This window comes from Lemur catta, chromosome 5, assembly GCF_020740605.2.
Source record: "Lemur catta isolate mLemCat1 chromosome 5, mLemCat1.pri, whole genome shotgun sequence".
NCBI lineage: Eukaryota > Metazoa > Chordata > Mammalia > Primates > Lemuridae > Lemur > Lemur catta.
This window is the reverse complement of record NC_059132.1, coordinates 44,891,723-44,907,715: the sequence shown is the minus strand read 5'-3', so window position 1 is coordinate 44,907,715 and position 15,993 is coordinate 44,891,723. Positions and strand designations below refer to the sequence as shown.

The 15,993-nt window shown below is 42.6% G+C and overlaps 1 long non-coding RNA gene across 1 annotated transcript; it reads right to left on the bottom strand.

Annotated features, from left to right (window-relative positions):
• Positions 1 to 217: 217 nt before the first annotated feature.
• On the bottom strand, positions 218 to 11,952 carry LOC123638217. Its single transcript, XR_006735244.1, has 3 exons — positions 11,629 to 11,952; positions 10,405 to 10,512; positions 218 to 305 (listed from the first exon to the last, which is right to left on the bottom strand). It is a non-coding gene; the product is annotated as an uncharacterized LOC123638217 (long non-coding RNA).
• Between the last annotated feature and the right edge of the window lie 4,041 nt (positions 11,953 to 15,993).

Genomic DNA, 15,993 nt, shown 5'->3' with positions numbered 1-15,993 from the left:
CCAGCTGACCCACAAGAGAGACTTTATCAAGCATGGAAACTGATTCAAGGCTACCAGACGCTCTTCCTTCTCCAGAGGCACAATCAGACACTTATTCCTCTTACATGAACACTTAGATGAACACACGTTTCCAGTGCCCTGTTCCAAGTGAGGTTTCAGCACTGCTTAGGAAGGGAATTCACAGTCAGAATTTTGTTATTTCCCAATGTACCTGTCTCTCTTCCATGGCTATTAGGAATCTCAGTGTCTTCTTTCTCAGACTTACTAAAAAGTTCTGAGGAGGTTTTCACCTGGCCAGGGACCATCTGAAATGAAAGCCAAAAGTCACATGACTTTTAAAAGCAGTAATCTTTAAAAAGAAACATTTTTTTAACGAAAACGTAAAGCTTAGAACATAGCACATTGATAAATCAGAAGTTAGTCTTCAGTTTGTCTTCTCTTGAAGGATCATTTTACTGTTTTTGGCTTCTCTCCACACCGCCTTCCTCCAGGACCAGCTCTGGCCAACCACTGCCCAACCTCTGCCTAACAGGGGCCTCACATTCCAGGAACTGCAGCTTCACCACATGCAAACCTCAAGTCTCCTCCCGCAAAAACATTTTATTCATTTTGTGAAACATGGAAAGACATAAGATTTTGATGTTTTCTGAAGGCAAACCTATCATGTCAGGGAAATTCATATGTAAAGTGGTGGAGGAGGTTTTTAAGTGATTGATTCTCCTTTAGTTCTCATCCTCACCCATGAAATGGTCTTTTCCTTAAAAGATATTTCATTAAAATAAGGTGAGTTTTGGGAAACTATATTTGCAGAGCACTTTATGACACTTAAACACCTTCATATAAAACACAGACCAAAAGAAAGCTGGCCCAAGACTTCCTCCCTCAGGAAGAAGAGGTCCTCTGAAGTCTTAACTCCCTAGTGGCCATTACCATAGTATTTTTTGTCTTCTTGTCACAAATTTCATTGCCCTGCCTGCCAGCTGTGATACAGAAAGGTTTCTTATTCTTATGAATAAATAAGAAATATTATAGTCAGAGAGTGGGCAACTGCAGCAATCTAGAGATGGGCAGGCCATTTCTACAAGGTAAGACCCGTAGGTAGAATGTTGGCAAAACTCCCCAAGAAACCCTGTTCTCAATGGCTTCCTCTAGGTTCCGGAGGAGCTGAGAGAGAAGGTAGCTCCAACAGGCCCACAGTAAGTACCCTCAGAACACCAGGAAGAATAGGGTGAGAAGGTGATGTTATCCCAGAAAACCTTTCAGCTGTTCACAATAAATGAAATAAAGCGTGACAAGGCACAAAGAGGCTTTGTGCCCTACATTGTTAAGGCAATAACACATGAAAGGGAAGAACTGGGACTGGAATCCAGAACCCTCCACTCTTTTTACATGCCACTCAAAAGACTAGGTCTTCTGCTTGATCAAATATTCCCATTTAAACCCAACAAGGAAATTGAAGAGATGTGAAACATATTAAAACATTTTCAGGTAATCAAAAAGAATAAAACCTGCCATCTGTTTGTCTTCTCCTAAAGCTTGCGTGGAAGGTTGTGATATGTTGAATTGCAAATCAAAATGGATTTCTCTTTTCATCGCTGCTTTTTTGCTAATAATAACAGGCTTCTTCAGGTAAATGATAAAAATCTTCATCTTCTCAGTTTCTAATGAAATATATCAATGCACATCAACATACTGAAAAGTTCTATTTTAAAGTTTTATAACTTTAAGTAACTGAACTGAGATATTTGTCAACTGTCCAGATTTTTCTGTGATAAGTTGAAATCATATTAAGTGAAATTACTTTGAAATTCTATTTATTAAATGCACGTGTGTTTATACATACTAACAAGATATGATTAAATATTTGACCTTGCAAAAAATAGGAAGTACCTTACCTTAGCAAAGAAATGGAGATAACTTTGTCTTCTGCAATTCAGTTGGCTTTTCTAAGAACACTTTGTTTACAAAAAGCTATCAACTGCAACAGGTATTTTATTTCCAAACATACTAAGCACAATAGTCATTCTTTTTCTCTCTCTCAAATCCTTATTTCTAAAATTCAAAATAAATTCACTGTTCCCAATATGCAAAATGGAGTAATCCATTGCCATTTCAATAATCTCTGCTTGAAGAGAAGAAATGGAAGCACCTTACAGAAGGCCGTGTCTCAGACAACAGCCTCCTTGAGTGCTCCTGCCAGGTCACCAGCCCTTTCCTGACAAATAGTAATTAGGTTTAGAAGAGGAAATAGCTTAAACCAAATTAATAAAGAGCAATAAAGAATCAGCTACAGTCAAGTACAAGGTAAACTGGAAGCAGCAGAAGAGCAAAGGCAATAAAGTCCATGAAACGACAGGCAAAGCTAATGGCCACAAATTGATAGAACAGAAAGAGGAAAAAAAAGAGCGAAGCATACACAGGTGCGATCCATGCCGTCTAGTACAGCAGAGAACTTGAACATGGCTAGTACCAATTGGGATGCCCTGTGAGCATAACACAGGTTTCATGTCGTCAGATTGCGAAGACTCAGTACAAAAACAAAAATGTAAAATACCTCATTAAAAATTTTTATATTGGCCACATGTTAAAATAATACTTTTGATCTACTGGGTTAAATAAAATGTTATTAAAATTATTTTTTATTTAATATGATTACTGGAAAATTTTAAATTAAGTTGGTGGCTCATATTTTATTTCTATAGGACAGCATGAGTCTAGAGTAAAGCTCAGCGATCTCCCCAAAATGCTGACTTTACTCAATATTTACTCATCACTGCAGGGAGGGGGCCAAGTCTATCAAACCTTGCAACAAAAGTAATTTTGTTAATAAAAATACCTGAAAAAGTAACTAGCTAGTTGGGCTGTAAGGATCAGTGCAAACTTGTAAGGGTCAGAAGAAACACCTTGAGGGCTACAGCAAACTTCCCGCATACTACATTGCCAACTCTAAAGCCGCGAGGGCTACGATGCAAAAGTCTTGTTTGTAGAATTTACTAGACATAGAAGCCGTACCACTTACTTCCTCCAGCTACTGCGAGACATTTTTTCAATTATAAGGTCTCCCAGAAGTGTGATGTATTAATGAAATATAGAATATGAACTTTAGCAAGTTGGTTTCTGAAAACCACCATAGTAGCAAAGTTTACAGTTAAGAGACTTAAAATAGGAAGAGTAATAGTTAGAAGTACCCTAGTCAGAAAACTCATGCAAGTACTTATAAAATATTTATATTTACTCTAAATAACTACCATAGACATTTTATATATCCTGAATTACATAATAGTAACAAATAATGACTACATATATTAAGAAACTATAAAGGTCATAAAGCAAACCCTACTTGATCTGAACCAAATGATAGATAACGATACTGTAATAGCTGGAGACTTTAACATCCCACTGACAGTACAGGACAGATCCTCCAAACAGAAAATAAACAAAGAAATAATGGACTTAAATAGAATGCTAGAACAAATGGGCCTGACTGACATCTACAGGACATTCTACCCAAAATCCACTGAATATATATTCTTCTCATCAGCTCATGGGACATTCTCTAAGATTGACCATATCCTAGGACATAAAGCATGTCTTAAAAAATTTAAAAAAATAGAAATTATAGCATGCATCTTCTCAGATCACAGCACAATAAAGATAGAAATTAACCCTTACAGAAATTCTCATTCCTACCCAAAGTCATGCAAGTTAAACAACCTTCTCCTGAACGATTATTTTATAAATGAAGAAATCAAGACAGAAATCAAAAGATTCTTTGAATTAAATGAAAAAGGAGACACAACTTATCAAAATCTGTGGGACACACAGCTAAAGCAGTTCTGAGAGGAAAATTCATTTCCATAAATGCTTATATCAAAAAGACATAAAACTTACAAATAGACAACCTAATGAATAGACTCAAAGAGCTGGAGAAAGAACAGACTGATCTCAAAACCAGCAGAAGGCGAGAAATTATGAAGATCAAATAAGAACTAAACGAAAAGGCCAACAAAAAAACCATAAGGGAAATTAATAAAACAAAAAGTTGGTTCTTTGAAAAGATAAACAAAATAGACACACCTCTGGCTAGACTGACCAAGAGCAGAAAAGAAAAATCTCTAATAACCTCCATCAGGAATATGAAAGGAGAAATCACAACTGATGCCACAGAGATACATGATATCATCTATGAATTCTACAAAAATCTTTATGAACGCAAACTGGAAAATGTGGAGGAAATGGGCAAGTTTTTAGAAACACATAGCCTTCCCAGGCTCAACCAGGAAGAAATAGAATTCCTGAATAGACCAATAGCAAGCACTGAAATCGGGAAATCCATACCATGCTCGTGGATTGGAAAAATCAACATTGTTGAAATGTCTATACTACCCAAAGTGATCTATAGATTCAATGAAATTCCTATCAAATTACCAACATCACTTTTCACAGATTTAGAAAAAATAATTATACACTTTGTATGGAATCAGAGAAGACCCCGTATAGCAAAACCAATTTTAAGCAATAAAAACAAAATGGGAGGTATTGGTTTGCCAGACTTCAAACTATACTACAAAGCTGTGGTTCTTAAAACTGCCTGGTATTGGCACAAGGGCAGGGACACAGACCAGTGGAACAGAACAGAAAACCCAAATATAAAACCATCCTCATATCGCCATCTAATCTTTGACAAAATAGACAAAAACATACTCTGGGGACAAGAATCCCTATTCAATAAATGGTGCTGGGAAAACTGGATAGCCACATGTAGAAGACTGAAACAGGACCCACAGATTTCACCTCTCACAAAAATCAACTCACGGTGGATAACAGATTTAAACCTTAAATGGGAAATGATTAGAATTCTAGAAGAAAATGTAGGAAAGACTCTCACAGACATTGGTCTAGGCAAAGAATTTATGAAGAAAACCCCTAAGGCAATCACAGCAACAACAAAAATAAATGAATGGGACCTGATTAAATTAAAAAGCTTCTGCACAGCCAAAGAAACAGTCACGAAAATAAACAGACAGCCTACAGAATGGGAAAAAATTTTCACATACTACACATCAGATAAAAGACTGATAACAAGAATCTATTTAGAACTCAGGAAAATCAGCAAGAAAAAAATCAAACAATCCTATCAACAACTGGGCAAATGACATGAATAGAAATTTTTCAAAAGAAGATATAAGAATGGCTAAAAAACGTATGAAAAATGCTCAACATCCCTAATCATCAGGGAAATGCAAATCAAAACCACAATGAGATACCACTTAACTCCGGTGAGAATGGCCTTTATCAAAAAATCTCAAAACAACACATGTTGGCGTGGATGCGGACAGACAGGAACACTCATACACTGCTGGTGGGAATGCAAACTAGTGCAACCCCTGTGGAAAGCATTATGGAGATACCTTAAACAGATTCAAGCAGACCTACCATTCGATCCAGCAATCCCATTATTGGGCACATACCCAGAAGAACAAAAGTCATTCTATAACAAAGAACCCAAATGTTTATAGCAGCACAATTCACAATCGCAAAGATGTGGAAACAACCCAAGTGCCCATCAATCCACAAATGGATTAGTAAACTGTGGTATATGTATACCATGGAGTACTACTCAGCTATAAGGAATAACGGTGATACAATATCTCTTTGGTTCTCCTGGAGAGAGTTGGAACCCATTGTATTAAGTGAAGTATCCAAAGAATGGAAAAACAAGCATCACATGTACTCACCAGAAAACTGGTTTCCCTGATCATCACCTAAATGCACATTGGGGAAGGATACCAATTGGATATCAGACTGAGACCGGGAGTGGGGGGCGGAGATGTATGCCTACATGATGAGTGCGTTGCGCACCGTCTGGGGAATGGGGAATGGTCATGCTTGAAGGTGCTGACTCGGGGAGGTGGGGGGGGAGGGGATAGAGGTATGACTACATGGTGAATGCCAGGAGCACTGTCTGGAGAATGGACACGCCTGAGGCTCTGACTCAGGGGGATGGGCAGGACATGGACAATGTATATAACCTGAGCTTTTGTAGCCCCATGAAGAGCTGAAATAAAAAAAAAAAAAGAAAAAAAAAATTGAAACAGCAATAAAAAACCTTCCCAAAAAGAAAAGCCCTGGTCCAGATGGGTTCACACCCGAATTTTACCACACCTATAAAGAACTGGTGCCCATCCCACATAAACTATTCTCCAATATCGAGAACGATGGAATTCTCCCCAACACATTTTACCAAGCCAACATAACATTGACACCAAAACCAGGAAACGATGCAAAAAAAAAAAAAAACTACAGACCAATATCTTTTATGAATATAGATGCAAAAATTCTCAATAAAATCCTACCAAATCAAATCCAAGTGCTTATCAAAAAAATAATCCATCACGACCAAGTGGGCTTTATCCCAGAGATGCAGGGATGGTTTAACATATGCATATCTATAAATGTAATCCACCACATAAATGGAAGCAAAAATAAAGACCATATGATCCTCTCAATAGATGCAGAAAAAGCATTTGACAAAATTCAACACCCTTTTATGATAAGAATGCTTAACAAAATAGGCATAGATGGGACCTACCTAAAAATGATACAAGCCATATATGACAAACCCACAGCCAACATCATACTGAATGGGGAAAAACTGAAAGCATTCCCACTCAGAACTGGAACGAGACCAGGCTGCCCACTATCCCCATTATTTTTCAACATAGTATTGGAAGTCCTTGCGAGAGCTATCAGGCAAGAGAGCAGAATCAAGGAAGTCCAAATAGGGAAAGAAGAGCTCAAACTCTCACTCTTTGCTGATGATACGATGTTATATCTGGAAAACCCCAAGGATTCAACCAACAGACTCCTGGAATTGATCAACGAATTCAGTAAAGTCTCACGTTACAAAATCAATACACACAAATCAGAGGCATTCACATATGCCAATAACAGTTAATCAGAGAACCAAATTAAGGACTCAATACCCTTCAAAATAACAACAAAGAAAACAAAATACCTAGGAATATATTTAACTAAAGAGGTAAAGGACCTCTACAGGGAGAACTATGAAACACTGAGGAAGGAAACTGCAGAGCATGTAAATAGGTGGAAAACCATACCATGCTCGTGGATCGGAAGAATCAACATTGTTAAAATGTCTATACTACCCAAAGTGATCTACAGATTCAATGCAATCCCTATTAAATTACCAACATCATTTTTCACAGATACAGAAAAAATAATTTTATGCTTTGTATGGAACCAGAGAAGACCCCGTTTAGCAAAAGCAATTTTAAGCAATAAAAACAATATGGGAGGTATTAATTTGCCAGACTTCAAACTATACTACAAGGCTGTGGTTCTTAAAACTGCTTGGTATTGGCACAAGTGTAGGGACACAGACCAGTGGAACAGAACAGAAAATCCAAATATAAAACCATCCTCATACAGCCATCTAATCTTTGACAAAGAAGACAAACACATACTCTGGGGACAAGAATCCTTATTCAATAAATGCTGCTGGGAAAATTGGACAGCCACATGTAGAAGACTGAAACCGGACCCACAGCTTTCACCTCTCACAAAAATCAAATCACGGAGCATAATAACAGACTTAACTCTTAGGTGTGAAACGATTAGAATTTTAGAAGAGAATGTAGGAAAGACTCTTACAGACATTGGCCTAGGCAAAGAATTTATGAGGAAGACCCCCTAAGGCAATCACAGCAACAAAAATAAATGGGACCTGATCAAATTAAAAAGCTTCTGCACAGCCAAAGAAACAGTCACAAGAATAAACAATCTACAGAAAGGGAAAAAATTTTCACATACTACACATCAGATAAAGGACTGATAACAAGAATCTATTTAGAACTCAGGAAAATCAGTAAGAAAAAATCAAACAACCCTATCAAAAACTGGGCAAACGACATGAATAGAAATTTTTCAAAAGAAGATATGAGAATGGCTAACAAACATATGAAAAAATGCTCAACATCTCTAATCATCAGGGAAATGCAAATCAAAACCACAATGAGATATCACTTAATTCCAGTGAGAATGGCCTTTATCAAAAAGTCCCAAAACAACACATGTTGGCGTGAATGTGGATGCAGAGACACAGCTCATACACTGCCGGTGGGACTGCAAACTAGTGCAACCCTAGTGGAAAGCAATATGGAGATACCTTAAACAGATTCAAGTAGACCTACCATTCGATCCAGCAATCCCATTATTGGGCATCTACCCAAAAGAACAAAAGTCATTCTATAGAAAAGACACCTGCACCCGAATGTTTATAGCAGCACAATTCACAACTGCCAAGATGTGGAAAGAACCCAAATGCCCATCAATTCATGAATGGATTAGTAAAATGTGGTATACGTACACCATGGAGTATTACTCAGCTATCAGAAATAATGGTGATACAGAATCTCTTTTGTTCTCCTGGAGAGAGTTGGAACCCATTCTATTAAGTGAAGTATCCCAAGAATGGAAAAATAAGCACCACATGTACTCACCAGCAAATCGGTTTCCCTGATCATCACCTAAGTGCACATTTGGGAATAACACCAATTGGGTATCCGACAGAGGTGGGGGGTGGGGGGAGGGGATGGGTGTATACCTACATGATGAGTGTGATGTGCACTGTCTGGGGAATGGACACGCTTGAAGCTCAGACTCTGGGGAATGGGGGGGCATGGGCAATATATGTTAACCTGAACTTTTGTACCCTCATAATAAGCTGGAAAAAAAATAAATAATAAATTTAAAAAAAATAAAAAAGAAGCCTTGAACGATACCAGGATCTTACATTAAAGCCACCGATAATCTGAAAAGATAAAATCTGATAAAAAAAAAAAATCTAAAGCACCTGTGTGTATATACTGCAGTTCTGCTACACACTGCCATTGATTGATTGATTGAGACGGGTTTCAGCATGTTGCCCTGGCTGGATTCGATCCCCCCACCTCAGCCTCTACAGTAGCTAGGACTACAGGCACCTGCCACTGACTTCACTTACACACTGCTTTTTGGCTACAGATGTATAAGTGATTGTCTTTTTCAAATTAGTGAAATGCTTTAAAACTGGATTGTTCACCAACAAGAAGGGTATTCTTATGTAGACTCTAAGGAAGTTTTTGACCCGTAACCAAAAGAGAATCACAAATACTAAGAAAGATTCTGCCAATTAGCTCTACTATGTCAACATGATCAGCCACTTATAAATTTGGGGCAGCAATTGGGTCTCCCTATATTACTAAATCAACATCAAAGGCCCATTCCATGTCACAATACCATGAAAGAGTGTTAAGAGGAAAGAGGCAGAAGTAGAGCAGTGTCAGTAAGAATACAAAGCAGAGTCAGACAGACCTATGTCAAGTCCTGACTCACAATGGGTTTACATTCATCTTTAAGGCTTAAGTTTCCTCATTTATAAAATGCTGATATCTACCTGACAAGTGTGGTGTGAGGATTAAATGAGACAACACATACAAAGCACAGTGCCCATAACATTATTAGCATTCAACACTATTTTTTTTCTGCAGCTTCAAATCTCTAAATCTTTCAGTTTCTGTAGTTTCCATAAAACTAGAAACCAAAACACAATTCTTTAGTCCCAAACAAATATTAGTTTTCATTTTCAGTAATTTTACATTAAAGTAAATGAGGGGAACTACTGGTCTAAAACATGGCAGTTAGCTTCATCAGCCACTGCTTTAGGATGCTGTGATGTTTACTTACTATACACAATCCTACAAAAGAAAAATTTTTGTCTCCAAAAAGCTGAGTGCAAATAAAATATTTTATTTCATTTTAGCAAGTCATTTCTTCATTTGTTTGGTCCTAATACATCTGTCTCCTCATAATCAAAATTTGCCTCATAAAACTATATACCACCACCAGAGAATCACCAGTAAAACCCTTTTTGGATATAAGGAGACACTAATTTCTGTTTTGTTACATCGCCACATGTTTGTAGCAAATAATTGTGAAAGAAAATGACTATGTCTAATGATTCCTCCCCTGTTACTATTTTACATTTAAAACTGCATCAGCTATTTAACTGAACTTTGGGTTATGGAGAACAGCATCATACAATACAAACCTAGCATACAGAGTATGAAAGAAAACCTTATCCTTCTAGTAACTGAAGGCTAAAAGTTGTAATATGATTTCACATCAGGTAATCTGCACCTTTAATGAGAAAGAATTTTCTTTACTGTTTTTGAAACACATAAAATTTCAAACAAAAAAATTTTATGGGATCAAATAAAAACTCAATCGTTTCGGCCAATACAAAAAAGTTTAAAACATGCACATGTAATATACATCAGAAATTGCTTTCCTAAGTTTTGGACTTAAGGAATCACAAAGCTGGTGACTAACACAGATGACTACCTTCTGTCGACCTTGTCTCCACTTCAAACTATACCCTCTTTCCTTCTCTTCTAGTTCAAACTTTTCCAATTTTTCTTCAGCCTTCTTAAATGACTGTCTTGACAGCAACTACAAAAAAAAAAACAAAAAACACCATCACCACCTTCAAAACCTTTTGGTCAATGGCCAAGTGAGTTCGCACAGCCTATAAAACTGCTTTGCAGTGGTAAATTATAGTGTACTGTGAAAAATACAAAGTGCCATCATTACACATCACCTTATTTTTCACGTATTCAATTCACTCTCTTCCTCTCAAAGTTAAATTCCCAGACTCAAGTAGGCAAGAAGATTCCAGGACTAGCAGTAAGGGCACAGCCACCTGGAAAACGGGGACTCTAATTCAAGCAGATCATTTAAACAAGGTCAATTTAACACACCACCACAAATCCAAAAAGGTCAAGGAAGGCCACCATTCACAATGTTGTCATGTGCAGTAACAATTAAAGAAAATAAAGTCACAGGTGTTGGTTAGCAGACTCTTTGCGGAAAGTGAAGGAGGAAAAGAGTTAAGAGAAAAATAAGTTTCCCAAGAAAATAAAGTTGGTGTTGAAAAATAAAAAGGAGAGAGAAGATTCGGGTTACCGGAGAAAATTGCTTCAAGAAATTAGTACTACCCCTGAGCCCTCAGCAAAACTGTCATTAAATCTCTCTGTCTGGTGCCGAGTGCTGCATTAACCATGCGATCCCCTCCCGCACTCCCGCCCAAGTTCGGCGTCAAAATGAATTTCAGGTGAGTCCGGGGGCCGAGTGGACAGTTTCCCGCTTGGCGGTAACTGCAACCGCGGCGTGCGAAACTCCGCCGGCCACAGCGCGCCAGCCCACAGAGGCGCTCCTGGGCAGGTGCCACCCACGGCGGCCCCCCGTCCCGGACAGGGACACGTCCCCTCCACGTGAGCAGGGCAGGTCCACTAGCCCAGGCGCGAGGCCGCCCGCTCTGAGCGCCGCCGCCGCCTTCAATCAGCGTCTGGGACTCGGGGCGGGACGGCCGGGGGAGGGGCGGGGTCGCGACCCTCCCGCGTCCCGGGCCCCACAGTCGCCAGCGCCGTCGCACAGCGACCGCCACCCGCGAGGCCAAGGCTGCCTGTGACCGAGCCCGGCGCGCCGCCAGCCCCGCGGGCACGACCGACCGGAGGTCCGTGCGCAGCAGCAGCAGCGCCAGGCCGGGCTCCGGGCCCTCTCGCTCACCTCACGGTGCGCCGCCTCCTGCCGGTGCGCGCCGGGGAGCGTCCAGGGCGGTCCTGCCCGCTGCCGCAGCGCCGCCGCCCTGTGCTCCCCTCCGAGTGCTGCCGCTCCAGCCGCCCGAGGGGCCGCCACGTCTTCATCTCTGCAGCCCGCCAAGGCCGCCACGGCCGCCGCCGACGCCTACTCTTCCCTGTCGGCGCAGCAGCGTCCGCGCCGTGGAGCCTCCACGCTAGTCCTGCCCGCCACCGCAGCGCCTCAGCCGCCCCCTAAGTCACCTGACCCAGCGGCCTCCACGCCCCCAACCCCGCGCCCTCCTTTGTGCGCCTGCGCGCCGCCTGACACCGCCTGCGCGCCCCCGTGATACCGCCTGCGCGCCGCCTGACGTCGCCTGCGCGCCCCCGTGACGCCGCCTGCTCCCCCCCCCGCCCCCCCCCCGTAACGCCGCCTGTGCGCCCCGCCTCACACCGCCTGAGTGCCCCCTGGCGCCGCCTGCGCCCCCGTGAGGCCGCCTGCGCGCCCCGCCTCACGCCGCCTGCGCGCCCCGTGACGCCGCCTGCGCACCCCCTGACGCCGCCTGCTCCCCCGCGACGCCGCCTGCGCCCCCCGTGACGCTGCCTGCGCGCCCCGCCTCACACCGCCTGCACGCCGCCTGCGCGCCCCCTGACGCCGCCTGCGCGCCCCCTGACGCCGCCTGCGGCCCCCGTGACGCCGCCTGCGCGCCCCGCCTGACGCCGCCTGGGTGCCCCCTGACGCCTCCTGCGCCCCCGTGACGCCGCCTGCGCGCCCCGTCTCACGCCGCCTGCGCGCCCCGCCTCACGCCGCCTGCGCCCCCTGACGCCGCCTGCTCCCCCGTGTAGCCGCCTGCGCCCCCCTGACGCCGCCTGCGACCCCGTGACGCCGCCTGCGTGCCCCGTGACGCCGCCTGCGCGCCCCGCCTCACACCGCCTGCGCGCTCCCTGACGCCGTCTGCGCGCCCGTGACGCCCCCTGCGCCCCCTGACGCTGCCTGCTCCCCCGTGACACCTCCTGCGCGCCCCGCCTCACACCGCCTGCCCGCCCGTGACGCCCCCTGCGACGCCGCCTGCGCGCCCCCTGACGCCCCCTGTTCCCCCGTGACGCCGCCTGCGCCCGCCTGACGCCGCCTGCGTGCCCCCTGACGCCGCCTGCGCCCCCGTGACGCCGCCTGCGCGCCCCCTGACGCCGCCTGCTCCCCCGTGACGCCGCCTGCGCCCCCCTGACGCCTCCTGCGCGCCCCGTCTCACGCCGCCTGCGCGCCCCCGACGCCGCCTGCGCACCCCGCCTCACGCCGCCTGCGCGCCCCCTGACGCCGCCTGCGCACCCCCGCCTCACGCCGCCTGCGCCCCCCGTGACGCCGCCTGCGCGCCGCCTGCGCCCCCCTGACGCCGCCTGTGCGCCCCGCCTCACACCGCCTGCGCGCCCCCTGACGCCGCCTGCGCCCCCGGGACGCCGCCTGCGCGCCCGTGACGCCCCCTGCGGCCCCCGTGACGCCGCCTGCGTGCCCCCTGACGCAGCCTGCGCCCCTGTGACGCCGCCTGCGCGCCCCGTCTCACGCCGCCTGCGTGCCCCCTGACGCCGCCTGCGCCCCCAGTGATGCCGCCTGCGCGCCGCCTGATGCCGCCTGCGCCCCCGTGACGCCGCCTGCGCCCCGCCTCACACCGCCTGCGTGCCCCCTGACGCCGCCTGCGCGCCCCGTGACGCCACCTGCGCGCCGCCTGCGCCCCCCGTGACGCCGCCTGCTGTTCACTGTAGCAGAACCCAGCCAAGACCAAGTCCAATATCCACTAGTGACAAATATTCATGACAAATGATTCTAATCTGTTGATAAGTCCTTGACTTACCATTCCAGTCCTAGCTTTTTGTCCTTGCAGTACTCATTGTTTGCATTCCAGGAGGCCACTCACCGTTCCTCAGACACACAATGCATTTTTTATGCCACCATGCTCTAATGGGCACAAGAGTTAGATGTGAGGAATCCCCCAAGCACCAGTAAAAGAGGGAAATAAAATTGTCCTGGGAGATTAAACTGTAAAATCAACATGTATGGAAGAAAATTCAATGTATAGAGACTGGGGGCCTCCAGGGCCAGCAGCATTTAACTAAAGTATTAAATATACTAACATACCTAAAGAAAGAATGTGGGAATCAGACAAACTATGAGAGAGAAGCTGAGTAGGCCTAGAATTGGGGAGGGGATGTAGATGAGCTCTGAAAGTATCAGAAAAGAACATAATTATACAGAGAATCTATCAAACAAAATTACCTACTATACAAACCACATATGTGTAAGTATGTACTTATACACACACTCACACTGAGACACACATATCTATCATGGTCTCTATCACATTCATCCATCCGTCCTTGCACATACATACACATAATGTAGCTACATGTCCCTTCTAAAATTAAGCCACCAGAATTCTATGATGGGTGGAATAGAAGACAAAAATTATGGTTAAATGGTAAAATTCTTATTTAACATTCTACTTTTAATCATACTTTAAAGATATATATTATTATATATGTATATAAACATTTGTATCCCAAAGGTTTTTTTTTTAATTTCAGAATTTCTTCATTCATTCATTAAAATATATTTATTGTATGAGGTTTCCTTTAAATATTAGAATATAAAAGAAAAACTAGCATTTGTTCTGCTACTATATATATTCTATTTCACTACCGAATCCATGCATTATTCAAAACACTAAAATGTCCTCATTTTATTGCTTTCATGACAAAAGTCTATATATAATTCTGAAATAATTTAATAAATGTAAAATTAAATAAGCTGCACAATATTTTACAGAATTTATATTATTTGCTTTCAGACTATTGTGCAATGGTGTTTATACATTTACATATATATATAAACATCAAGATGTTAAGTGATAAAATAGAATTTTATGTCTTCAGTTCTGTAGTTGTTTTGGTTCTGTTTGTTTTCAGTAATTGTATTCATTATCCTGAACTGTAATATCAAAAAATATCTGCATCTGTTAGAATTTGACTAAGTCAATTTCCCAGAGTTTTTTGACGAAATATGTTGAATTTATATAAACCCATTACTCTGAGAAAGCAGCAAAGGTTAATTCTCCTACTCTTTTGTGTTTTTAGGTTAATAACACAGGATCATCCTGCCGTTGTATGAGATAAAACTCACCTCCACCCTTCCTCAATGACTCCTTAGTTTTATAAAATCTCAAGTTTTCTCTGTCTTTTTTGGAAGCTCCTTATTAATGAACTTTCTCCTTCCTTCAATAGCTTGAATAAAGTCACAGGACATGGAGCTAGAGAAATTCATTTTATTGAATTAGAGATTGATAAATTCATCAAGAAATTTGCATGAGTATTCTTCCTGTATCTGTCATCTTCAATACCTTCAGAAGTGTTAATCCCTTTGTGGAATCTCTTTCCCACACAACCTTGTTTTCATAACTTGCATAAATTTCATAACTTTTGGCAAAAGTGTCACTTTTTAATAAAGAATTTCCTGAACCATTAAGTCCCATTTGTTTCCTTAGAACTTCATATATTTATCATAAATCCTATCATAGTTCGTAACATTTGTTATGTGTGTGTCTCACTAGAACGTGGTTGGTATTTCTGCTGTGAAGTGCACTGACAAACACATTTTAGGTAATTGGTAATGTTTGTTGATACCCAGTGTTGGTGAATAAATGCATGGATAGTGAATGAATGAATGCGTTAGGAACAGTTCTCACTACTTGCAGTGGCCTTTCTTTTATCTATGTAAATCCTACTGAGACCTTTCAATCCATATACAGTGATAGCAACATTATAGAATCAGCTCAAAGTTATTCTTTTTACCATATTTTTTGTTTCATATTAATATACTTTTTGATGACATGCATACCTGCTCTATTTCTCTTGCCTCCCTCCTATTAGGAGGATAGGGAAGGGATCAATGATTTTTGGCATTTAATTGAGAACTTCTTTGATGAATAGAATAACTTCCTCTGCCTGCTAGTGTATATAATATACCACCTGACTATAACAAAGTTAAGGCTTGTCATTTTCCAGAGTGGTTGTGTATCTTGAAGTAAATTATTTAACTTTGTGTATAACAAATCACTAAAATATTTTATCAATGTCACAAAGAGACTAACATCCCAGACAGTAATTTATCTATAGGGAAAATTTGGATAAATATTTCCAATTTAAGACAGTCACATTTTATGATAATGAGATCATAGTGTACATAGACATTATAAAAATTGTAAATGTAAGACTGAGAAAGATCCCTGATATGGTTTGGCAAGATTATATCCTATAGTTATAGAGGAATGTGTAGTATGGAGCTATTGTGGTCTTCGTGGAATTCATG